Consider the following 26,835-nt stretch of genomic DNA (forward strand, 5'->3'; position numbering starts at 1 on the left):
TAATTTGATACTGTTGAAGAGACGAGCGTCAACATGTCATATCATATTGCAGAGAGACAACACACTTCCTGTGGTTTTGTTTCACAAGATCTACTACTGTATCTCTCTCATAGATATCATGTAAACTTATGGTGCGGTGCACACATACATGGTGATCATGTGGGTTATCCAGGTTTAATTTCAGTCTGTGATATATCCCATTGTCTTGGAATTACTAGCTTGATGTGTTCAGATTCTCAAATTTAGCAGAGATTTGTTTTTGTGACAATACTTATAATACTAAATCGGGTTCACGTCTGGTTTCGCTGTTTTGTTTTTCCCACACATTTTTTTATTTTGTATTTATTTGGTTATTTTAACACATTTTTATGTATATTGTGTTATTATTAATAATAAATTCATAGGAAATATCACATAGAATTATGTAGAAAGTTAACTACTGCTAATGCTTCTGCCACATTGGATGTTTTTATGTGACACTATGGTCAAGTCAGAATTTTGTAATTATGATAATTATTTTGCATTTAGTAAATTATTAACTAGTATATAACCAGTATTTTATTTTATGCAATGGAAAATCAGTTTGCTATATATATATTCTTTTTTCTTAAATTATTAACGTGCGTTTGAAAGTCTTATTCTCACGAAGGCTGCATTTATTTGATCACAAATACAATAATAATAAATAATAAAAAAAACTGTAATAATGTTTTTTTTTTTTTCAATTTGAATATGTTTTAAAGTATATTTTTTTCCTGTGATAAAAAGCTGAACTTTCAGCATCCATTATTCCAGTCTTTAGTGTCACACGATCCTTCAGAAATCATTTTAATATGCTGATGTGGTGCTCAAGAAGCCTTTCCTAATATTAATGCTGAAAACAGCTGTTACTTCATAATTTTATTTTAAAAAAATAAAAAATTAACCACTTTTTCATGATTGTTTGATGAAAAAAAGCATTTATCTGAAAAATATTTTACTGTAGTATTAAAAATGTATTTACTGTCACTTTTGATCAATTAAATGCATCCGTGCTGAATAAAAGTATACATTGTGTGTGTGTGTGTGTGTGTGTGATTAAAGTAAACTATGTAGTAGCATATTCAAACAAAATATAAATATTATTTTTAAAGACATAGAACTTAACTTACTTTGATGATACAATATATGTATTAAAATAATAATAATAATAATAATAATAATAATAATTCTGCTAGTTCAATGAAAGCTCTTTACATACAATGCATGCTTATATTTGACACACAGGTATAGAACACCAATCCAGTTATTAAAAATCCAAAAGTAAAACTTCATGCAAATGTTACAGAGTCTAGTTCTTGATCACATTAGAAATGAAGAACTGTGCACTTGAAGATTGTGATGGTCTAACAAGCTGTGTTCCATCGCAGAGATTCTGTATCTTAGTTCCAATGACATTAGATTGCAGTTGGGCTTTCGAAATGCAATTGACCGTTTTTCCAGAAACTCAAACTGTCATGGCGGTGGAGCAGCGGTGGGCCGTCGGCTAATCAAAGGGAAAATGCATAGACCTGCATGTCCGTCCTACAGTTGGTTCTGCTGATGCAGGTGTATGGAAGTCAATGGCTAACCATTATCATTTTAGAGAATTGCTGGTTTGTGGATAATTGACAGTTTCAAATGAGGAAGAAAGCCCCCCCCCCCTTTTTTAAAAAAAATTAAAAATAAACAGAAAAGTCATGGTGTAAAAGCAGCCACAGAGTGCTCTTAAATAAAACCCATTTCTTTAATTTACTTTGTGGTGATAATTTATTATGCACATGCTTCAAAATTATGAGTTTAATAAAGATCTTGAAATGAACCACAGAGGGAAAACCTTATGTGACATGCCTCTTAGAAGGTCTTGCAGTTATTGGCCGATTATTTAAGTATAGTGCCCTAAATAATGACTGACAGCTCTAATTGCTTTTGTGCTCCCTAGTCAGCAGAGAGAGGCATTTCTGTCCATACTGACACCTTAACCTCTCCTGGGAGGATCAACAGAGCAAGAGAGCATTTCCTCCCTTTTCCTTCTCCACTACAATTGCCCCCTCGTCACCTCATCTCCCCTGCCATCCATCACATGGGTTTTCATAGACTGAGCACTCCTTCCACCCGTTTAGCATGTAGTGGAGTCAGCAAGTGAAAATGAGTGTGAATTAACACATACAAAATGAATGCCATGATATGCCAGGCTGGATGTTTCTTTTTTTTTTTTTCTTCTTCTTCTTTTATAAATAACAGTGCACACACACACACACACACACACACACACACACACACACACACACCACACACACATGAATAGACAAGTACTGTAAAGTGAGAACAAAACAAGAAAGAAATTTCTCATTACGGAGCTGTTTTATTTTATAGTTATAGCTTTGATGACATTTTGCGTTGTTGATCATATGGCACCATCCTGTAAATTGTATGCAAAAACAGGAAACGTGCCCTTTTGTGTTTCAAAGTGATTGAAACTGTCATGTAGTCGCTAGTGGTCTGATGTCACTGTCTGAGGCTGATGTTATTGAAACCACAGTATGTTGTCATTCAGGCTTTGATGTTCTTGGTTTCCTATTTCCCTTTTCTCGCCGGGGTTTGTTTATGCTACTTTTTATTGAGATCAGGCTGCTGTCAGTCTGTATATGTGCTACAGAACGCCTCAGGGACTCTTCTATTGAGATGTGCTTTTAAAGATTTTCTTTAGATTTCAAATGCCTTACAACGATTAATTAAAAATGTAAAAAGGGTTGGAGGAGGAGGATAGACAAACAAACAAATACTTTTGTTCAGTCCAATTTATCAGTACATGAAATGGCATTAAAAGAATGTTCTGGGTTCTATCGCAATCACACGCAATCACTCAAAGTACTCACAAAGTACTCACAGTCACCTACAATGACTCACCATCACACAATCACAGTTGCACCATGTCTAGCGAGATACAATTTTTCATCCCCCAAACAAATGTGAGATAACGGCAAGATGCAAAAAAAAAAAATAAAAACAAAAACATCGCAGCCAATCGGATTAGCGTGTGGTTGAGTTTTCTCTATTCACACTTTAAAATACATAAAAAATGACTGTGATTTTAACGGTAAAAAACTGTGAAAATGCTACAGTACAAACCCGTTTACTGGTTAACGGTAATTTCCTGTAAACTTTACAGGGAAAAACCATAAACTTACGTTCCCAGAATTCTCTGCGTTGCATTTTTTAATTTGATGTTTTTTTCTTTGAAATAACTATGTTTCTTCTTAATTTTTTTTTCATCTGTTATGTTTATTAGGTTTGTATGTTACATAAAATGTTGTTAAATTAATGTTTATTGCATATTTCAGTTTAGTGAGTCTCACCATGGTGGTGTTTAGTGCTTGTGTGAATGACACCGTGCACCTTCTATGTATCTTATTATTTAAAAGCTGCTTGTGATGGGCTTTGTTTCACCATGTGACTCTATCATCACCACCTGCTTTTGGTGGTTACCAGTGTAATACAAAGGTACAAAACAGATTTCAGTGCTTCAGTAAGTTCCTATATTAATATTATATCAGTTAAATTATGGTATTAAACTGTATAAAGTATAATATAAAGTAAAACCGTTAAACCTACAACAGTGTAACTGTATTCTTTACGGTATAAAACCGTTAAACCAAAAACGTTTTTACCGTAATTTTTACGGTACAATTCTGGCAACCACAGCTGCCGGTTTTTTACTGTATATTTTACGGAATATTTTTAACAGTGTAGTGACTGATACAAACTTTGTCTTGGAACAGACTTTTGTTCAGTTTGAGAACAGAAACAACATTCTTGTTTCCTTTATTTTCAATATCTGAGGTAAATTATATATTGCCATTTTCTTTATGGCTATTAAGGCCCTGATATATATTCAAATTAAAGAATGAACTGGTATGAACAGAATTATGCCAAATCAAAGTTTCTTTGAAAACTTTCAATGTGAACTTTCCAGAAAAATTAGCTGCTGCTGGTAATCACCTGCATATTATCATTGGTTTATAGAAGAAATTATAGAAATGAAGTTCTCAGCAGTGTGGGTGGCATCAGGATGTTCAACAGTACACTGCTGCAAAGGTGTTTCATAAATCTTTCTACCCCAGAGTAAAGAATGAAAAAGAACTTTGCACTTAGTATATGGTGGTGCACAATTACTGTACATACCATGCATAATGACATACAAACTCAGATTAAACAATTTTAATAGTATACAAAACACAAGTAACTGAGCTGTTGGCAGCATCACAAAAAAAGAAACCATTTTAAAAGATGTAATGTTGTTCATCATGTATTTCTGTCATTACTGGTTCGGACAAATACAAATTAACACGGGCAAGGTAATTTTGCGTGTCGTGGCATCACATCTGTTACGTATAATCATTTAGATACAATGACTCATCACAAACTATTATAATCATTTACAAATATAATGTTATAAAATTACATTCTCAAGATATTACAAATGAAAATAATAGTTGGCTATGTATGTCGGTAAGGTCAATAGGTCAGTTTGAAGCACAAATGTGCACATTGTGCCCATGGGGTAATTTGACAAAGTAACAAAAAGATTATTTTTTATTTTATTATTATTTTGGCAACGTTATTCCTCAAGCATATTTTACTTAAATTTAAGCATCAACCGAAAATATTTTAAACTTGTCCCTTGTTTTTTTTAATCATGTTCTGTTGACAGTACAGTACTTTCGATGGAAGTAAACAGGGTCAGTTTGCTAAATGTCAGAATGTTGTTTATGGCTGCAAGACTTAAATATTATGTGTTAGCATGAGTGAGGTATATCTTGTGTGCATAAAGTTATATCCAGTTTTTTAACTTTATTGTTAAAGAAACATGACATTCAAATTTTTTTTTATTGTATAACAAGCAATAGAGAAATCTCTATAAATATATGGCTAAATATACCATGTTATTATGAAGGAATTTTCTGCATTGACTTGAAAGTGTTTGAAAGTGTTTTATTTGAATTTTAAAATACAAATAGCATTGTGTTATGTTTTAAGGTTGAAGGAAATGTCTGTTAACTTAACAAAAAAAAAAACTGCAACCATTTTTCTTCTGATTTTATTTCTTTGTATTGTACCCAGAATTGTTTTACTGAAACAAAAGGTATTGAAAATTGCTGTTTCATTGTAGAAATCTGAACTATAACCACTTCTTTTTTTTAATCCACAGAGTACTTTGTGGCTACTATAGTACTTAAGTATAGAACCTAATGCAGCAGATAGAGATGCTAAATTTGACTTGATAAATGTAAGCTTTCTCTTTTGATGGAGGCAGATTGTGGGCATTTAATAGCTATTGATTTCTAGCAAGCACAGCTTCATTTTAACATAATCTTCAAAAATGCAGCGATATAAATATACCCTGGAACTGAAACTCCATTCAAAACAGATAAATTATCGATTTTCATGAGTCTGGTCGGCCTCGTGACTCTTATTCTGCCATAGTCATCTGAGGATATTTATCTTTAATAAGTTGTTTTGTGAAGAGCTTGAGCTATAAATGTAACATCTGAAGCGAGATTTATCTCAATCCATGATTCATAATGAATCTGTGTGTACTGTGTCAGCATCGCTTAGCTACACACTGACTACCCTAATAAATGTTATGCACAGTGTATCTCAATTTTCTTTTAATATATGTTTTTCCCTCTTCTTTTTACACATTATGACTGATAAAAATGCCACTGGTGATTGTGGAGGGTTAAAACAGCAATCTGGTATTGAGACCGAAAGAGCCCAAAAGCTGCTGTATGCAACCACAAAAGAAAGCTTTGAAGGTTAGAGAACATAAGGGTGATAACTGCACTGATCTCTGTTGCAGAAAAAGCCACAACATAGAGAGTTTATTATTTGAAGCTGTCTGTGGTCGCACATCCTCTCGGTTGGTGCAGTTTTGAATGGTGGCTTCAACAGATAAATGTAAGTAACATCACAGAAGTCTGTTTACAAAATGCTGAATTTTGTTTTCACCAGGGTGCTGGATTGCTCCAAGTGCAGGCTTTTTAAACCTGTCACAGAGTATATCATCAGTTAGCAACATCTAGGGGTTGTGTGTGTGTGTGTGTGTGTGTGTGTGTGTGTGTGTGTTTGTGTGCATTGGCATACAAGACGCATTCAGCAACCCCCATGGTGCACCGCTCATGGTATTATGAGCTGTAATTAAATTTTAGCTAGTTTTGGCTGTCGAGGAGTATCTGGGGGTTGCATATAACTAGAAGTTCATTCACCTAGAACAACAGTTGCACCCCAAAATGAACTTTACAGTTCAAATAATGCGCATTGTGTGCAGAAGAATTAATTTAAGTGCTTTCAAGTGGTACTGTTCAATACTGGTAACCCTGGCAGATATTATATCGGTGACAAATAACAATGCTGATTTGTCTAGAAAGCCTACCAATGCAATTCTGGTTAGAGAATTAGTAGGGGTAGCATTAGGTCAGCTGCTTTGTTGTGATGTGTAACAGGCATTTTTAAACAGCTTAATTGTAGATTATTTCTTTACTGGCATAACCCACAGATATATTTTCAGGAATGAGTAACTAGAAACTGGGTTAAACTTGGTTATGGGTAGATGTTGCTACAGTAGATCTGTTGCTTTTATGTAATGTGTTGCAAAAATGTATGAAGTCACTTTTTAAGTCACTATTTATCATGGTTTGCAGTAAGACCAGACTCAGGGGAAGTTTTCATAACAATGTGCTAAATACTGAAAAGTTTTTGTATTTTTTTAAAAGTTTCATATGCAGACTACATCATTGTCAAAATGATCTCTTTTCACACAGATTCATTAAAATGACTAAAAACTCTGTATTATGCATACACACCTGCACACATATGTATTCTTCAAGGACTTGCCCATGCCTATAAACTGAACATGCAATATGCAAATGCATGACATCACATTTTCACACATTTGTGTTTTTGTCATTTAGATGGAAATTAATATTCCATGCACTTTGAACTCGTACTTTGAAACCCAGTTTCACAAGTTTGCTCAGCCAGGCCCCCCCAAAAATGTTGTCATGTAAATGAAGAGCCCAGCCACATTAAACATTTTCCTTTTTAGTAAAAAAAAATGTAAACGCCGTCTTAAGGTTCTAAACAGTCTCATTGTATTTTATTTTTTATTTATTTTTTTATCAGGTTTATTATTGTTAACTGAAATAAAACCATAAAACATTTTCTTTACTTCAAATAAATATCAGTTGAAATAATACTAAATAAACTAAAACTATATAAACCATGAAGACATATCTAAAATTACTTTTAAAATGAACAGGAAAAAAAAAACAATCCTAATTCAAAATATTATTATTAACTATAGCATATCAACGATACTTAACCAACACTGTTGTTTATATGCTGGTAAAGTATTTATTCATATTTTGAGCTTTTATTTAATATTTTCAGTGTTTGTGTTAATTTAGTAAGTTTAGAGCTTTTGTCATTTTTATTCATTTTTTTTATATTTATGTTTAGCTTAATTTGTTTTTATTCCAGTTTTTCTCACTCTAATATTCAAACTTATTTTACTTAGTTGCCAAAGCAACATTTCAGATTTTCATTAGTTATTTTATTCAGCTTTGTTTCAATTAACAGTTTTAGTGAACAAAACTCTATATGATAGAATTTGCATGCAGGGCTCTGTTTTGCTTCTTTTACATGGGCACCAGAAATTAGTGGTACACTGTGTTTATTGTGTGGTTGTTCAATAGAAAGAAACAATGATATTTTAGGAATGTTAGATTGTACTTTAACTTGTTTTGCTTCTCTTAAAGACAAAAACTCAACTCCTCACAGCAGGTAAAAGTGTGTGGGCATGTTGGAGCAAATGTAAATTTCGCAAATGTCAGATGTATTAGAGTTTCATTTCATGGCTGTGGTGTTTGGTCTCTTAAAATAGTCAGTTAGGACATGAATTCTTGCAAGGCTTAATTAAGAGAAGACTGCTCACATCAGCTTGTGCAAGTAATTATCATAGTGCATGATTTTGGAGGGGGAAGTTTCTCCCTAATTACCAACACATTGCTTTCTCAGATGATAATGCTGTAATTTGATCTTGAAATATCTCCTGCAGGGTGGAAACATACAAAATGGTGTTCTAGAATGTGCTACTTTGTCCAACCACCTTGCAAAGAGGAACTTAAACACAAAATCACAAAATCTCCGAGAAGAAACGACTGGTATTATGCATGCCTGACTCTCCTTCTTCCTTTTCATCTACTTCCATTTATACTTCTTGTGCATTTTCTTTTTTATCTTATTGCAATTATTCCAGGTCAAGAGAATTTGTTGGGGCAGATATAGTAAGGCCGTGACCCTGAAAGTCTTGCGCGGGTCTTAGTAATTACCACTAGACATTTATCAAACCAGACTCATCTTGTCTTGTAATTTCTTTCTCCTTAGGAAGTGGACGTTTGAAATAAACCCATATTTCAAAATACTGAACCTTACCATCTGAATTTCATGAAGTAATTTCCAATTGCTGATTTTTTTTTGTGTATGTGTGTGTTTTGGGTCTTTTTTTCCCCTTACCTTGTTATAGTTGAGTTGTTTGTGGTCAAAAATGACTGGCCTACAAAATCACGAGACACACAAGAGCCAATGGCTGACGTAAGGCTTCTTCCGGCGGCATTTTTTTAATTTGCGCACAGAGACAGCACACAGGAAGAGATTCACGGCAGACTGAGACAGCGATCACATCTATTCCTCGCTCAAGTCAACCATTTTGGCTTGAAAGACTTGGAATAATATTATTATTTTTTGTTAAATAAATTATTACGATAGTCATATCTACCTGTTATATATTGTGTCTTATTGACAAATGGTAAGTTTAGGGGCAGGAGTTGGGTTACCTGCTCATAAATGTGTAAATAGTATAATATAAAATATAAATAAACTGTTGTGACTGTTTATTTTGAAAAATCACACCCCAACATATATGCAATAATGGCAACATTATTGTCCAATATATAGTTTAATCACGATGATAAGCCTTTTGCATCGCCATATGGAAATAACTATCTTGTTAAGGAAAAGTTATACCACAAATAAACATTGGAACATAACTGTACAACCTCATCATTCCAAGCCCATGTGCTGTGGTATTTGTGCGATAAAACGGCAGTTCAGTTCCAAAAGTACTTTTCATGGTTTATAGGCTATATAAGCCATACAATAGCCTTGTGTGATGAACAGAGCATTATTTGCTGATAAACTTCATCTCTGATGTGGCTCTTCTGTATAATATAGTGCCTATGGCATAGCTTTGATGTCTTGGTGTTTGATTATGAGCACCAAGGATAGCGTATTCATTTCCAGTCTGTGCCATAGGTGCTTCAATTCCAGTCAGTTGCTCAAAGATATCATAAGGCTTCAGAAGAATTGAAATGTAGTGTAACTGTTGTTGTATGGAATAGATTATGTGGAGATTTTTGAAAAAAAAAAAAAAAAAAAAAAAAACAAACAAAAAAAAAAGTGTGATTATATTATAGATTAAAGACAAACAAACCAAATAGTATTTGCAACAAGTGAGGGAAGAGCTAACAGCATTTTCATTTCTGGGTGAGCCATTTCTCTAAATTCTAGTCTGTTTGTCACAGAAAGTTGTATGGCATTAAGGCTTGGGATATAGTGTATGACTATATATATATTCAGAGATTCTGTTGATAATATTTTGCTAAATGTGTATTTGTGCTGGTGCCTTTACTAGTTTAGGCCTGCCATGGATAGCTGACCCTCAACGTTTTTCGTATTCTTTATTAAATTCATATCCGGGGCATTTTTGTTCTAAACTTATTAGAGATATGCATCATCTTGTTTGTCAAATTCTCACATTGATCAAATTCAAAAGCATTAGAAACTAGGCTGTTATCAACAAAATCCATTTTTGCACTGCATAGGTGACACAGAAGCAGCATCTAGCACATATATTTTGATATATTAACACTACAATTACAAATGCATAAATGATATGAGATTAATGTTGTTTTAGACTATTACAATATTCAAATATTTTGATTGTTGAAATATGTTTTATATTGTATTTACAAATTAAACTGCAACTAAACATCAAACTAAACTGTCTTAATGAGTGAGTCATTAAATCATTCGTTCAATGAGTTCTCCTTGGTCATTTCCTGTTTAGCCCACTCGAGTTGTTCTATTATTGCAGCTACTCTGTTGACTGATTCCTGGATGTGAAAATTGGCCATAATCATAAAGATAATGAATGACTGTACTGCAATTGCTCGATTGCTCAATCGGCGTCCTGTCCTTCGATAAATGCTGAAGCAAACTCATATGTCACACTCAACCGGACAGCTGTTTCACCTCTTCGGCAACGTGCGGTTCCCCTAGTTCGGCTTCAGGAACGTCACATCATAAATCACTTGCGCTCAAGCAGTGGAGCTCATTAAAAGCTTCAAATCTGAACACAGACACCCTCTTGATCATCAGCATCCTAAAAGCCTGTCTTTCCACACATAGACATGTAATCTCACCTGGGCAACATGTCCGTGTTTATTATGTCTGGCTTGGATGTCCCTTTGGGAAATCCACATCAATCATCATCACCAGTTCTTCTTCATCTGAACACATAGTTTGACTTGTTCACTGGAAACAGCCCTCTCTGCAGGCAATGTTGAACCTGGGTAAGATAATTGTGTAAGTAATATTTCATCACTCCATATGACCTAATGAACACATGTTTCCATCCAAGTCTCAGTAGCTGATGTTCTCACCTGCCAACATCACAACATCAACTCCAAACTTTAGTGATGCTACTGTGCTTTTCAAGGTCTTTCAAAGTTTTAACACCCCCTGCACACCAGATGTCAAGCCGAAGACTGTAATGACAACAAAAACACGTGTATAACTGAAATTCTACTCTAAATATAAGGGGGAAAATGGCCATTTTTACTTGCACATCATTTTCAGTTGTCAGTCCGTATTCTGGTTTAGAGAAAGAGGTATGCACACTTGAGTTATTGGAATATTCCTATGCACGTTAATCAGCGTATTTAAAATATGGTATGCACATTATTTATTCTCTCTCTCTCTTTTGCTTTTTTTTCTTGCATTGCATTTTAAATAATTCTGAAAATTATTTCAGTCATATTTACTGTAAGCTCTTCTAGACTAGCATTCAGTCTTTTAGTGCTTGGCAACACAGAAAAGTTGTTGCTTTGGCTTCTTTTAGAACTATTTTCATTCTCATTACAGACAAACCCCACCTGTCTAATTTAATATGTTTGCATTGTCTATCCTGTGTATTTGTGTTCCCTGACAATCAAACGTCCATGATGTAGCTGGCACTATGACATACTACAGGATCACAAGTATCAAGCAAGATTTTATACACAGTAATCAGAATATCAGCACTGTTGATCAGTTGACGATTGTGTCTTTAAAAGCACAACTGCATGCTTTTTTTTTTTTAGCAGGGGCGGATCTGCTGGGGTGGAAACTGCCACCCTAACAGTGTTGCCAGGTCTGCTGTTTTCCCGTGAAATTGGGCTACTTTAAATGTTGCAAAGGGATGTTTTTCTTGTCTGTGGGTTGAAGGGACCCCAATAATGTGATATTTAGACCCTGATATGCAAATTTTACTAAGGGTAACCAGCCAAAAAATGTGTCCCTTTGTATAAGTATGGTATACCAACAGTATAGTTTTATATAATTTAGTTCAGTGAAATCATTGAATATTAAATTTTTATAGACCCTAATAAATAATAAAACATTTTCAAGATGCTGGAAATGATTAAATATAATGCAATCCATTTAAAAGGAATATGCCATTGTTTTTTTATATTTTACGAGATAACACATATTATAAAAATTTTATAAGAAACTTTAAAAAACAAACACTTAGCACTCACTGTTATACATAATTCAAGAAATAAAAAAAGTTTTTTTTTCTTGAGATAATTGCTTCAGATAAAGTTTTGAGCTGTAAATATCTTCACATTCATTTGAAATTGACATCCTATGACATGCAGTTTGTCTAAATATAACATTTTGAATAGAAGTCCACACTTACACCACACATATTATGATCACATAGCTTATGACAGTAAACATGTTTAGCGGGCTATTTCTGACTTCTCCTTTAAACAGCAAGAGGGAGTGATTTATTTTGAAAGTCAGTTACCCTTTTTGATAACTGTTTGTTGATGTTACACATTTTATTAAACCTTAACTTTTACTTTCCTGTAAAAACCATATCACGAGATTCATTTCGTTTACATCGCTAATCATGCACAATGGTGCTTGGACCCTGATGATTGCTGCTTGTGACTTTGTTTTTTAATTGTGGTGTATGTTGTATAGATTATATACTGTAGATTAAGTATAGATGATTGGATGCTTGTTTGCTTTGGTGTGCCACCCCTCACACTCCTCATGCCACCCCCAACCTAATAATAATTTTCGAGATCCACGCTTTCGTCAGTTTTTAGAGTTTCCCTTAGTGATTAACTGCTCATAGTGAGCTCATATCTGACAGACAAAAAGTTGAAATCATATACTTATAAAGATCTATTATTTATTACACATAAACCAATAGATGGCCTGTATCCAGAACTGTATTATCCACATGGGCGTTTGGGCACATGTCCAGGGGAACCACGTGCAGAGCATTGCAAGGCCATATGCAAATACCACATGCAAAAGCCAAATGGGTGTGTGTCCAACCTGTTTGTACTTGTGGCTATTTGCATAATGTTTTTTAGTAAATCACTTGAAATTTGCCCACAAAGTGCAGACACAATTTGTTAGCTTGCGCAAACAAATTAGTACCCTTTTTTGGTGATTTTCGTAAATCAAGGCCATTGTCAGCAAACAGACTTTAAACACAGGGTTCAGACTTTCACAAAACCAGAGCTCACACATACCACTGCTACAAACTGATTTGTGGACGAGGAGGTTTTCTCTCTTTATCTCTCTCCCTGAAGAGGAAAACTGTATCAAATTGTTGTAAGCATCGGAAAACAGAGAAGGACAAATCAAGGACAGTGTGTTTGAACAGTGCTGTACACACATATTCATAGTTGTAATTTGTCATCAACAGCTGTGGATTTATCATAGTGAAACAATAAATATATCTCGACCAGCTTTCTGAGGGAGAACAAAAGCCCCATGCATTTATTCTTTATTCTTTCCTGTCCAAAGATGTGAATGCTTATTTTTGAATCCTCTACTGATTTATCTTACAGTTTACACTGTATGGTACACAAAGAATATAAAAAAGAATGGAAAACATGCATACAAATGGTTAGTATGTCTTTTCTGTACTGTAATACAGTTACTGAGACTTTTCAAATGTGCATTGCAATTAAAAATTAACACTTGCCGACTGTCCTGTAACTAATTTGTAACTGGACCTAACTGTATGTGTGTGTGGAGAGAACAAGAGCATCAGTCTGTGTCTGTGTCTGTGTGTATATGTGAGAGCATGTCTGTGTGTTTCCATGCTTCTTAATAAGCTTTAACGCGGCCTGCATAAACTCTTCATTAAAAATCTCCACTAATCCGCATTTTGCTTTCTCCCTGAATTATCCCTCATTACTTTTCCTCTCCACACTTCTCCACCTCTCTCTCGCTCTCCCGTATGTGTTCTGTTTATTTCAGTATTATGGATTTCCTCTGTATTGTGGCTATGGAAATGCTGCGTGTGCCGTTATGCATTATTTGTGCTTCTGCAATTCAAAAGTCTTTTTAATTGACAAGCTCCTCCTCGTTTGCATATCTCCACCAAGAGTCGTGACCAGGAAGAAAATAAAGCTGGTGTGGTTAATGTGAGCTTTCCGTTTAGATGAAAAATTCTCTGTGACTTATCCACCCGATTTTACATTTGTATCATGAAGTTTGCCTTCAGAGGGAAAAGGCAGTGCTGCTTAGCATTTTCTGTTACATATATATCGCTCCAGTACCCTGTTATTAATGATAAAATTATGCTAATAGACAGCATATATGACTCGATTTTTGTTTTTCATTCTTTTTGTTCTTCGTACAGTTGCCATGGGCATTCTATAATGATGTAAACCATTATAAGCATTCTCTGTCAAAAACGTATTTAGGCGTAAATATAAGATGTATTTAAATTGCTTATAAATTGCATTCATGTGATGCATATTTGGAAGTCATACTTAGAGGAAACAGGTGAGACTTCTGCACTCCAAATCTATTTCTTTGATTTTATTTAAATAATCAGATTTTCAAAATTCATTCAAATCTAGATTAATGGATGGATATTTATTTAATTTTTTGTGTGAGCAGTGACCATGCATATGCACCTGCCACATAATCGTAGCTGGCGACTTCATTTCCTGAGGATGAATAGTCAACAAATAGAGGATCTGCTGCAGTGACTTTGCAAAGACAAAAAAGTTCAATTATTTTGTTTAAAGGAAGACTGAAATGCAAAGAAGGCATGAATATGGAGATGATGCAGGGATTTCACATTAAACATTACCAAACAGTGGATGTTTTGTGTTTTTGTTCAGTGGAGCCCCAAGACATGCAGCGAGAGATTTTTATGACCTAAGAATCTGCAAGAAATGAAATAAATAACACACTAATAATGATGGTTATTTCATCTGAGAAAGCTTGAAATCTTTGATGAATGTGTAATGCTTTATCTTTAAATGAATAGCCAAATGGTGTGTTCTAGTTAAAGACATCCCTATTCATTAGTTGTCCTGGGGAATCAAACGAGCATACTGAAAGAAAGAAACAATGAAAAAGCATGAGCAGCCATCACACCATACACTGATGATATATTCCTCATAATCAGACAATGTATAATTTTCAGTAAAAGAACATTTTCACATTAATGCATCAAAAATGACTTATAGAATCTTAATAAGTGATGCTGCCCTGATGGAATGCATCATGATTGGCTTGCACATAGTCCAAACGCTGATAAATGGCCACGGAAAGTGACATAAAATTAATAAGATAGTAGATATTGTAAAACACCAGTATTCAAAGTGCCCTATATATATATATATATATATATATATATATATATATGTGTGTGTGTGTGTGTGTGTGTGTGTGTGTGTGTGTGTGTGTGTGTGTGTGTGTGTGTGTGTGTGTGTGTGTTTTTGTGACATATCAGGACACAACTCTGTATAATGACATGGGTATGACACAGGTATTACAAGGAGAGGGTGACTTATGAGGACATAACCCATGTCCCCATTTTTCAAAACACTTATATATCATACAGCATTAGTTTTTTTGAGAAAGAAAAATGCACAAAGTTTCCTGTGAGGGTTAGGGTTAGGGGTAGGGTTGGTGAAGGGCGATAGAATATACAGTTTGTACAGTATAAAAACTATTATGCCTATGGGATGTCCCCACTTTTCACAAAAACAAACATGCGTGAACTATGCATTTAACCCTGAAATACATTTATTACAGGTACTAGAGGTGTGAAAACCAATAGCTTACAGTATTTTTTCAGTATTTTCTTGATTCTTATCTGTCTCTCATCCTTGCTGAGTTAAATAAGTCAGTGCAGTTCTCGATGTTAAACTCTCCCATGCTGAGATTCTTTCAGCTAAGTAGCACATTTCTGAGGAAGAGAGAGCGAGAGGAAGCGGTACAGGAGAAAGAACACACAACATGAAGCTTGTAAAGCATTTTGATACCTGCAGGGGTGCATTTACAACACTTAATACTGACATGTGCGCGTGTAAAACGGCTTTTAAAGTTCATCATGAAAGAGGAAGCATTACAGGGATGTGTAAATCTGCTGATATGTTTAATTACTCATGAATGTTGGTGATCTGCAAGCTTTCGTTTGCAGAAGGGAAATAAATGAAAAATTGAATAGACAATCAGGTTTCCATTTATGAAGCAAGATGTCTTCTATGTACATACAGGGATGAAAAGCATCATGATATGAGCGTTCGGATGGAAAAGCTCATGGTGTCTCATTGCTGGGATATGTATCTGGGGCCTAGTTAGGCTTCAGCTGGGACTCATTTGAGCATCAGGAATCACAGCTAATTGTGTTTTAGAGTGCTTGATCAATTGCACTTAGGTCAAGTGATAAATATTATCATGACGTGACATGACTATCAGCTCACTATTTGGGAATTATTCCAGATTTGTAATATGACGTTAAGTTCATCACACATGCCACAAATTTGCATATTAAAAACATGATTAAAGATGTTTAAAGGGGGAAATGTAATTTTTTTTAAATAATAATAATAATAATAATAATAATAAAACAAATAAAAAAGTTCTGATTATTTTGGGAACAGCATTTGTTTGTGAAAAAAACAAAACAAAAAACTCTTTATTCAAAGCATTTTTAGTGAATTGTGACCTCATGAACTTTCCTCTACAGGTTACATTTATCCAGCATGTTATGGTTGAGGAAGCTAATGTGATGTTGACTTGATCTGTATGTCTTAAAGCACCCATATCTTATAATCAGATATCCCAGGTATCATATACATAGTGAGAGACGAGCTCAACAGGATATCTATGAAAAGTTTATCTTGCTTAACACCAGCCCAGACTCGATGGAAAATCATGCATAGTCGTGACGTTTCTCCAAAATGATATTATGTTGCTTGTTACACATTTCCCTGCACTTTCACAGTGCAGTGTCAACTGCCAATGTTTTATTGTGTTGGTTGTTGTACATATCAAGATCAAATGTCACGTATGTGGCCCTTAAAGGTTAATGCTCTGTAGTGTTTGACAACAATGTAGCATCTACACTAAATTCCACCCTAAACCTTACCAATAGTGTTTACAAAGTAATCAGAGGACAAAAAAAAAAAAAAAAAGCATTTATTTTAACAGTATGTGGCTTTAAAGAAGTGCACAACAATGGAGTAAATTGAAATAGTCTTTAATTCCAGCTTAAACACAATGAACAGGATAATCACCAGAAGAACGTACAACCACACAAACTCAAATCAATTCAAGACAAAGACCAGAAAGAAACTGAGGCCATAAATGTGCAGGGAAAATAAAGGAGCAAGTGAGATGATTAACGATACACAGGTGAACAGAGCAACATAATCAAGACAACTAAGGAAAACAAGGTCAAGGGAAAACAAACCGAAAACATCTGACATGTAACAGCTAAAGCAACGATGCAACATTATCTTGTTTCTACAAGTCTGAGCTCTTTTATTGTCAGTGGTATTTCACAGGACTGAGCTACTGAGCAAGTTTACTACATCACAAAAGCACTACATACTGAGCTGCATGTGATGCAAATGACATAGCATATGCTGTGATAAAAGCGATTTGAGGACATATGGTAATGTTGTGCAAGACAAAGTGTGAATATAGGTGTTTATTAATCGATAATATGCCAATTTATTCCTCATTTGCAAAAATAGGTGTGTATTAATTGATAATCTGCCAATGTATTCAAAATGTGTGTGAGAAGGAATAAAAGCTGTTGGTGTTTAACTGCCTTTAGAGTTCATTTCAACTGGAAATGGGAGTGAATTGCATGTATAGTTGTTTTTGGAGTTTTCCAAAAATGTAGGTAGAGACATGTTTTTTCCGATGTGTCTAGGTAGCTGAATACAGCCAAATGGTATTGATTCTTTCATTAGCAAGTGCTATCTTGGTAGCTAGCTGCCTTTAAGGCTCTTCTGCAAATCTGAGGAACTGAAGTCAAACCATAAAGGTGGGAGGAGGATCACAGGGGAGTGAAGGTGTATATGATTAGATTCACTGTTGCCAAAATGTGGGTCAAAAATCTCCTTCAGCCTTCACTTTTCACTGGAGATTATCAAATTCAGTGAATAGGATATCTTGAGTCTCGGGTTGGTATAATGTATACAGTAAAACAAAATTTTATGAGTAAAAATTTACAGAGGCACAACAGTGAGCATCTCTGATGAAGACTGTTTTCATTGTTTTGAGTCTCGGGTTGGTATAATGTATACAGTAAAACAAAATTTTATGAGTAAAAATTTACAGAGGCACAACAGTGAGCATCTCTGATGAAGACTGTTTTCATTGTTTTCACCAATGCTTATTGTTATTTGTATTTTCAGCTAGAACCCACATATGATCCCACGCCTGCATTTTTGTCAATGAAATGCCGTTCACAATGGTAATTTGACCACTTGACTTGTAGTTTAAGCCAACTATAATACTTTTCTGGTCAGCTCTGCTGCCATAATAGTATTGCAAGTGCATTGCAAGCTTGCTTACGTTGTTATTACTTGCACAGATAAAGTTACAGCTCATGTTTTCAAATGAGTTCACAGGGTATTATTTATCTCAAATTGCAGCTGGCTGAGGTTGTTCTTTGTGATGAGAAGCCTTGTCTGTAATTTCAGAAATGCTGACATTAAGCTTCAGTCCACATATAGAGGCCGAGCCTGCTTAATGTTTAACTTTGCTTTTTATCTTTTTTGAATTGTTGTTCCACTGAAATTGCTGTGTCCACACGGTTCAAGTCATAAGTTGGTCTTTGCTGCAGCAAAGTTTATAAAAAAAAAAAAGCACTGAAAAATCGTAGCTGGTCACAGACTAGTTAGTCTCACAGATTTAATCACCATGATGTTTGCGTCATTGCTGTTTTAATTCAGTGAAAATTTGTGGCTGTCCGTCTCAACGAGAAATGGATGGATAGATGGGTGGATGCTAGATCAGTAGTTCTCAAGCAGGGGGCCCGGACACATTAGGGGCCTTCAGCACACTCTCATGGTGGCCGCAAGATGGCTTAAAAATATATATTAAAATAAGACAAAACTAGGTTTAAAATTAGCTAAACAGCTAAACCTTTTTTTTTTTTTGAAAAATTAAATACAAATAAATAAATCTAATGGTCTTGAGCAAACTTGATGGGGCATGAGGACATTTTAAATTAATTTATTTTTATTATTATATATATATATATATATATATATAAATACAAATAAATTAATGGCTAGTTGCTAGGTGCAATAATTTCTTAAGCATGGGTGTCTCTGTCTATATGGAATCCCATTTACAAAGACAAAAAAAATTGTGCAATTAAAATTACAGTAAAAAAAAGTCACATTGTGTCACAATTTTGAAAATAGTCACAATTGTGATATATGAAGTTATATAGAGGATATCTGAAGCAGAAACAGAAATCCATTGCCCAGACAGACAACAGTCTGTATAAAGGTAATTTAAAGGTAATTAACCGTGCATAACATAAATTCAAATAAAGTGGAAAAGTCTTGAATGTGACATCAGTTTGCTCTGCCAAAGCCACATTTCAAGTATGCTAATTGACTCTACACCATACTGTTAGTAATGTCATAACGCCTTAGAAACTTGAACCCATTGAAAGTAACTGGAGCTAAACTGAAATTCAGCTTTTAAATGGCAGCAAATGTATCACATGCTCTCTCTCTCTCTCTCTCTCTCTTCTGAGCAGTGGATCATGAGTTAAATGAAGTGTGGAGGAGAGGGACCCCTTCAGCTCCTATAAATGTAGCACTCCTCAGGGATTCCAGCCTAATTCCATTTAATACCATGGATGTCCTGCCATTCCCAGATGGGCACTAACTACTCAATTATGCCATGTTAAAACTCTTATTCTGCTGGACTGTGGACCTTGCCTGACTTTCTACAAATTTCCCTATTCTATACCTTAATGAGAATCCTTAAACGGCTCAGTGTGCTCCTCCAATTTAAAACTATAGGATGTGTAGCCTGCGTTTTTGATGCATTAGGTTTCAAACGACACAAATGGCATCAGTAATCTGGGTAGCACTAAAAGTTCAGGAAGACTGAAACTTTATTTTTAGTGCATCATGTTTGGGAGCCCTTTTACAGAGATGTGTTCAACTGAAGAAACTTTCCTTACAAAACCTTTTATCACGGTCCTGGACTCTTTTCAGAGTATTTGCTCTCATGTTGTGCCGAGGGATTACGCTGAGTCATCTGAGAAGAGACGGAGAAAGAGATAGAGTGGGGGAATGCAGGGTGAACGCAGAGAGATGGGATTTTAGATGCTATAATGGAAAACAGTACTCGATGCAAGAGCTTTAATAGTCTTAGTTCACCCAAAAATGAAAATTCTGTCATTTACTAATATGCGGTTATCTAGGTCTACAACATGTCCTAGATTTTGATTGAAATTGTTCAGATTCTGTATAGTCCTATTGTTCAGTAACAATTTAAATATCCTTTAGTTGGCATTAGTAATTAATTAATTAATTAATATAAACTAACAATTAAAACTACTTCTAGAGCATTTATTAATCTTAATTAAGGTTAATGTTTTATAACACATTATTCAAATGATACATTTAAAGCTAAAATTAACATAAAAACAAATGTAGTTATTTCTAATTGTTAAATGTTAGTTAATGCATTAACATTTACTAATGAAACCTTACTGTAAAGTGTTACCTATTGTTCTTTCTATTTTTTTGCACTTTAATATTTTTGAAAATTTCTATACATTAAACGTTTTAATGTACATCAATGCATAGAGTTGTTTTGGTATAAGAAAAAGTTATTATACCTGACGTAGTATAACATTATATCTTATATTAACTTATTTGAATATCGTGATGAAACCATTAACTGTTATAAAAGCTTCAGCTATTATCACAACATGAAAATTTCATACCATCATATAACTAGTTGACCACTATCTCTGTTGCGACACAAAAAAGCATCACCCCCCCAAAAAAAAACCCATCATAACACTCCATGTGATTCAAGCTCTATATTAAAAACTCTTCTGAACCAATATAAAACAATTTGGTGGATAACAGACTGTAAATGTAAATTATTATTCACTGATAATCTTCTCTCCAATTAGCTGTTAACTTTAGAAGTTTTGCAACAAGACCAGTTAATTAAAAGAACTTAATCAAATAAACAATTCACTGATCCAGTTCTTGAGTTCAAATCACTGGAGAAGAATATTAGTGAATAACAATTTAAATGTAATTTAATTAAATTAAAGAAAGCAAAAAATAATTTATAAACACTAAACAGTAAAACACACAAATTAGTATTATCAGTTAATAAAGACTCCTTTTCATGCAGTTCCTAGCACAATACTTTGTCACTACCACAAAAAAAAAAAAAAAAAAAAAAAAAAAAAAAAACATTTGTAAAATAATACAAATTAACTTTCATCACATGACCAGCTCCATATGTTTTTTGATGTAGTAAACTTGCTCAGTAGCTCACCCGGTAGAACACTGCACTTGTGATGCAGAGTGCTGTGGTATAAGTCCCATGAAACATGAGTCATGATAAAAGTGCCCAAACACAGGTAGAAGCAAGATAAAATGCCATGGTTGCTTTAGTAAATGCATTTTTATCTTATGTTTGCTTTTGTTAACACTGTCAGTTAGGTTCTGTGTAGGTGCTACATTATTTTCAAACGTGATACATCATTATTTTTTAGCTTAATCACCAGAGTTAATTTCCGAATTGGAACAACCAATATTATACAATTTAGCATGGTTCATTTATCCGGTTTTGAATAAAAATTAATTCATTACTCACTGGCAGTGTTTGGAATAACGCCGTTTAAAAGAAGGGCGTTAGGTAACGACGTTAATTTTTCAGTAATGGGGTAATCTAACTAATTACTTTTCCCGACGTTATAACGCCGATAATGTTACTGAACGTTAAATGCGGTGTGTTATTATGCATTGATTTAATAAACTATGTAATCCGAACACACCCCTGACTCACACAGCGAGTGAGGAGGTGGGTTAATATTGAGATAAGCGATTATGATTGGCTAAGGCAGAGTCATGTGCTTCATGGTAGCCATGGTAGCCAGCGGCGTCAAACACACACACACACACACGCACGCAAGCAAGATTCGCAGCAGCAGAAGAGATGGCGAGTGAGGAGCAATCCGATGAAAAGTTGGCATTTTCAAGGAGGAGATATATAAGCACTTATTCAAATTCATTGTGGTCAAAGGCAAGAACGTGCATGTAATGTGTACATGTAATATGTGGCACACGCATCTACAAAGCTAGTGGCCAAAAACACTTTTCTTACAAAGATAATACTTGAAGTGCAGGATAAAACTCTTGTTGATGTTGACGTGCAATATTAAAAGTTATGTACGAACACCCGTCTGTTCTACTCATTTTAACTGACTTGTGGAAAAAAAAAATAATAATAATCTTTGACATACTGTATAGCAATTTTTTCTTTTTTTCTTTTTTTTTTTTTTTACAGTAGCGCAAATAGTTACTTTACCTGGTAACGAGTTACTTTTATTATAAGGTAATTCAGTTACTCAGTTACTTTTTGAAACAAGTAGTGAGTAACTATAACTTATATTGTTTTTTAAAGTAACGTTCCCAACAGTGCTCACTGGTCATTTTACCAAGAATTATATTTAATAATCATACAATGAGAAAGTCAACTGTCTTGCACCTGGTCAAAAAAAAAAAAAAAAAAAAAAAAAAAAACCGGAGCCTGATGCAATAAAATATTTAAGCTAAGAAAACACTTATAAATATTAAAAACAGTTACAAATGTAAAAAGTTTCTTGATTTAAGTTGTTTGTTGTCTTAGATATTGCGACCCAAAGCCTAAATGTAGACAATTACTTGTAGGTTTAAGGCTTTCACATCTTAGACTTCTTAGTGCTAATCAGTTTCTCAATGTCAGACAAGTACTGACTTGATCAAGATGATGCACAACATACAAGACCCTGGAGACAGTTATTATAAGAATAGTTTGGGGGAAAAATATCCCATCATTCATTCTCGACTGACTCATCATTTTTAAAAGTAATAATCAATAACTATACTGTCATCCATGTGAGTACATATTTTTATTATAAAATATTGAAATCAGTACACAAAGTCAGATCAAACTATGGTCATTTTTTACTTTGGTCCTCTTTAAAGTTGATGAAATGTCACTTACACCCTTTTGATTCTCACCCCTCAAAAATCAAATATACAGTATGTGTCAGTATAGGCCAAACATCTAAGAACAGCATGAACATTCTGTTAAATAACTTGTTTTGTGTTCTGCAGCAGAACAAAATGAAAATAGGTTTGGAAAGACATGGGTGTGCATAAATGACAGAATTCTCTTTTTTGGGGGGGTGAGCTATTACTTAAATACAAAAATATAATATGTAAAAGACAAGAATGAATGAAACTAAAAAAAAACTAGAAATTATAGGAAAACATTTAAAATGACTTTAAAATGACTCGCATGCTATGAATTCTTCTTGTAGATTGGTCCACTGAATATATTCAGAATTTAGTTAAGGCAGCTATCACTAACAATGTCTTGTAATACATCATCTGACTTGAGTTTTTACATGCATACAACTTCTCACATCTCCCAAACCCATTTCTTTAAACCGTTAGATTTTTTAATCAAGTCAAGCCAGAGTGTCATGCCTGAATAATTGCTGCCCAGTGGTGCACATTTCTGTAATTATGAATTGCCTGCACAGACTGCCGATGTCTCACATCGCCTGCATCAACCCTGACAACTAAAGACTTTCCAGCTGGCATGTAACATGAACAGACTTGTGTATGATTTGATCACCCTCGTTCTGAGCAGCTTGCATGAGCGTGTGAACATGTATGACACATATGTCAGGGTGATGCTCATTAGGTACAGTGCTCCCTATAACACCATAATTCCATCCAAGCTGGTTATGAATATATGTAATTTTACTATGCAATTCTAAAGGGGATTTCCAAACTACAATTACAATTACTACAACTGCAGACTACAAATACTTAAAATGGACAAGGCAACCTCAGTGACGCTGATTTAGAATAAGCAATTCAACATGGATGTTATATCAGTCTCAGACTGTACCCACTCATATCCATGTGTGGCTTTTCATCTTTGACGCTTCTGTAACAACAGATGGATGGTCAAATTAATTTGTAATTTGTCTAATCAGCAGCACTGCTAAAACCACAGTTTACATGTATCTATTCTGTCTCTGACGTTTACACTGATAGTGGACATGAAATAATGAATAGCGCCATGAGCACAGGTGACATCCTGCAAAGTGACATGTCAAATTCTATATATATATTTGTATGTATGTGTACGTAAGCACTCACCGGCCGCTTTAATAGGTACACCTTGCTACAACAGGGTTGGACCCCTTTTGCCCTCAGAACTGCCTTAATTCTCTGTAGCATAGATTCAACAAGGTGCTGGAAACATTATGCTGACATGTTGACATGGTAGCACCACGTAGTTGCTGCCGATTCGTAGACTGCACATTCATGATGCAAATCTCCCATTCTACCACATCCTAACAGTGTTATCCTATTTGACTGAGATCTGGTGACATCTGAGTACAGTGAACTCATTGTCATGTTCAAGAAACCAGTTTGAGATGATTTGAGCTTTGTGACATGGCACATTACCCTCCTGGAAGTAGATGTCACACGATGGGTACACTGTGGTCATAAAAGGATGAACATGGTCAGCAACAATATTTACTGCTACTAAGGGGCCAAAAGTGTGCCAAAAAATATACTTCACAACACTAAAGCACCAGTGACCTTTGCAATTGATACAAGTCAGGACAGATCCACACTTTTATGTAGTTTATGCAAAATTTGGACTTTTTCAGAATATTTGGTATGTACAGTATTATAACCATTATGCCTATAGAGAGTCCCCACAAGGATGGTAAACCAGACTATGTGTGTGCTGGAATATGTGATGTTGCATGCATAAATATATTTTTTTTCCTGATAAATATGTACTGTGGGTCTAATGACTGGAAGATTGACATAACATAAAATCAATGCAACAAAAATGGTAAATTTTGGGGGGTTAGCTTTTTAAATTTGTGTTTTACCTTCTTTTTGGGCCTACACTGTGGTTATTTATATATATATATATAATTATCATTATTTTTTTTCTTACTGACAATGAGACTTGTGACTGGTTAACTCACATGCCTCTCTTCACAAACCAATCATTTTCATATTACTGGTAAATGAGAACATGCTGTAATATGATCATAGTGGTCACCAGATTATAGACAGCAGGATTACATGTAAGGTTTTAGAGTACCTGTCTTTGATATGTCCTCCATAATTCATGTTAAAGAGCCACACAGACGGGAAATCAAAAATTACCTGTATTACAGTGCATGATGTAGCTGTCCATCAGTGTAAACAATGTGCAAAGTAATTAAACCAAAAAGTACCTGATTTATAAAGTTATTGGCTTCTGAAGTAAGGAGTCGTTATAGATTTCAAATCTTTTGCCCATCTCTATGTACGTCACTAGGAACACTTTGCATAATAATCTCCACCTACCGTCTTGGTGGAAACGGAACTCTGACCTGCCCCCCCCACACAGACGCTCTGGTTGGTGTGATAGCATCATGTCGAGGAGACAGTGTGTTTTTAATTGTAAAGGCAAGTTTTTTTTTTTTTTTTTCACTGCTTACGAATGAAGATCAGAAGAACCAATGGCTAAAATTAATTTTTACCACAATACCAGAGCAGTACAACAAATCCTTGTTGTGTTCACAACATTTCACTGATGACTGCTTTTCCAATCTCGGTGAGTACAAGGCAGGATTTTCAAAGTGTTTGGCCATAAAAGAGGGTTCATTACCAACTTTATTTAGACCAATGGGCATCTCCGAATCACAACACGAAGTATGATTATGAAGTTATGTGTTTGTTTTCTCCCGAGCGTCTTATCGTTATGTGTGCTGTCTGCAGCCTGTCTGCGCTGATCTTCATTTACAAACACGTAATTAAAATGAAGTGTAACTCCGTGAATACTCAACAAAGAGACATGAGAGAGATATCTATAGAAAGCTTGACATATCTACTTTAAAACTAAATAAGTGCTGCCAAAAACAGATATTCTGTGATAAAGTAATCCATATGAAAACAACGCGATGTCCGTTTTTCATGTCTCCCTTTGTTATATCTAATGTGACCACACCCCCGTGCTGAACGTGCTATTCAGATTCAAACTGAAGCGTGCGGCTTGAATACACCCACAGAGAAGAAAAAGCAGCGAGACGGTTCAAGTTTTTTATTTTACTGTTTGCTTCGTGGTGAGAGGAATAAGACATAATTCATCCCAAACAGATGCTAACGCATTGTTTATTGTGAAGGTGTGTGCGGAACAACCAATCAAAACTATGTCAGTTGACCAATCAGAACACAGTATGCAACCGAAAGGTGGGGTTTAAGGAAACTGAATCTTTTGAACAGCTTCACGCGAACCGTTTGGGGATCTCTGAGAATTGAGGTAATTTTAAAATGATATTTTGACAAAATGGCAGTGTTTTTTAACCTTGGATGGATTTAAACCTAATGTACAGGACTTATAAACAGTGATAGGAAGCTTAGAATTTTCATCTTACTGGCTCTTTAAACTAATATACTGTATAATTTCATATATATATAAAATATGGAATATTCAACATTCTGCACTATCTCTAGGTCACTAGTCAAATAAGTCAAAAAGTTATAAATTAAATCAAGATGGTGGACAATGCAATCCTCTAACTGAAAAATATTTTACATGTTTTGAAAAAGTACAATAATTCCATGCATTTTTAAATAATGGAAAGCTTCCAAGTCATGTAAAGAGGTTTTGTTTCAGTTAGGATGCTGTTAGAATGCATCTCTGTGTGTAGGCAGCTCACTTAGGTTTTTTACAGAGTTGGAATCTCTTGTCCAGTCTCGTGACACCAATCTCAAGAGTTCAGTTCAGACATGGACTTAGTCCAATGCATCAAGAGGGTTTCAACAATGTAGCACTCACTTGTGTGCTCTCCTTTTG

The sequence above is a fragment of the Carassius auratus genome, chromosome 1, assembly GCF_003368295.1.
Source record: "Carassius auratus strain Wakin chromosome 1, ASM336829v1, whole genome shotgun sequence".
NCBI classification, from domain to species: Eukaryota; Metazoa; Chordata; class Actinopteri; order Cypriniformes; family Cyprinidae; genus Carassius; species Carassius auratus.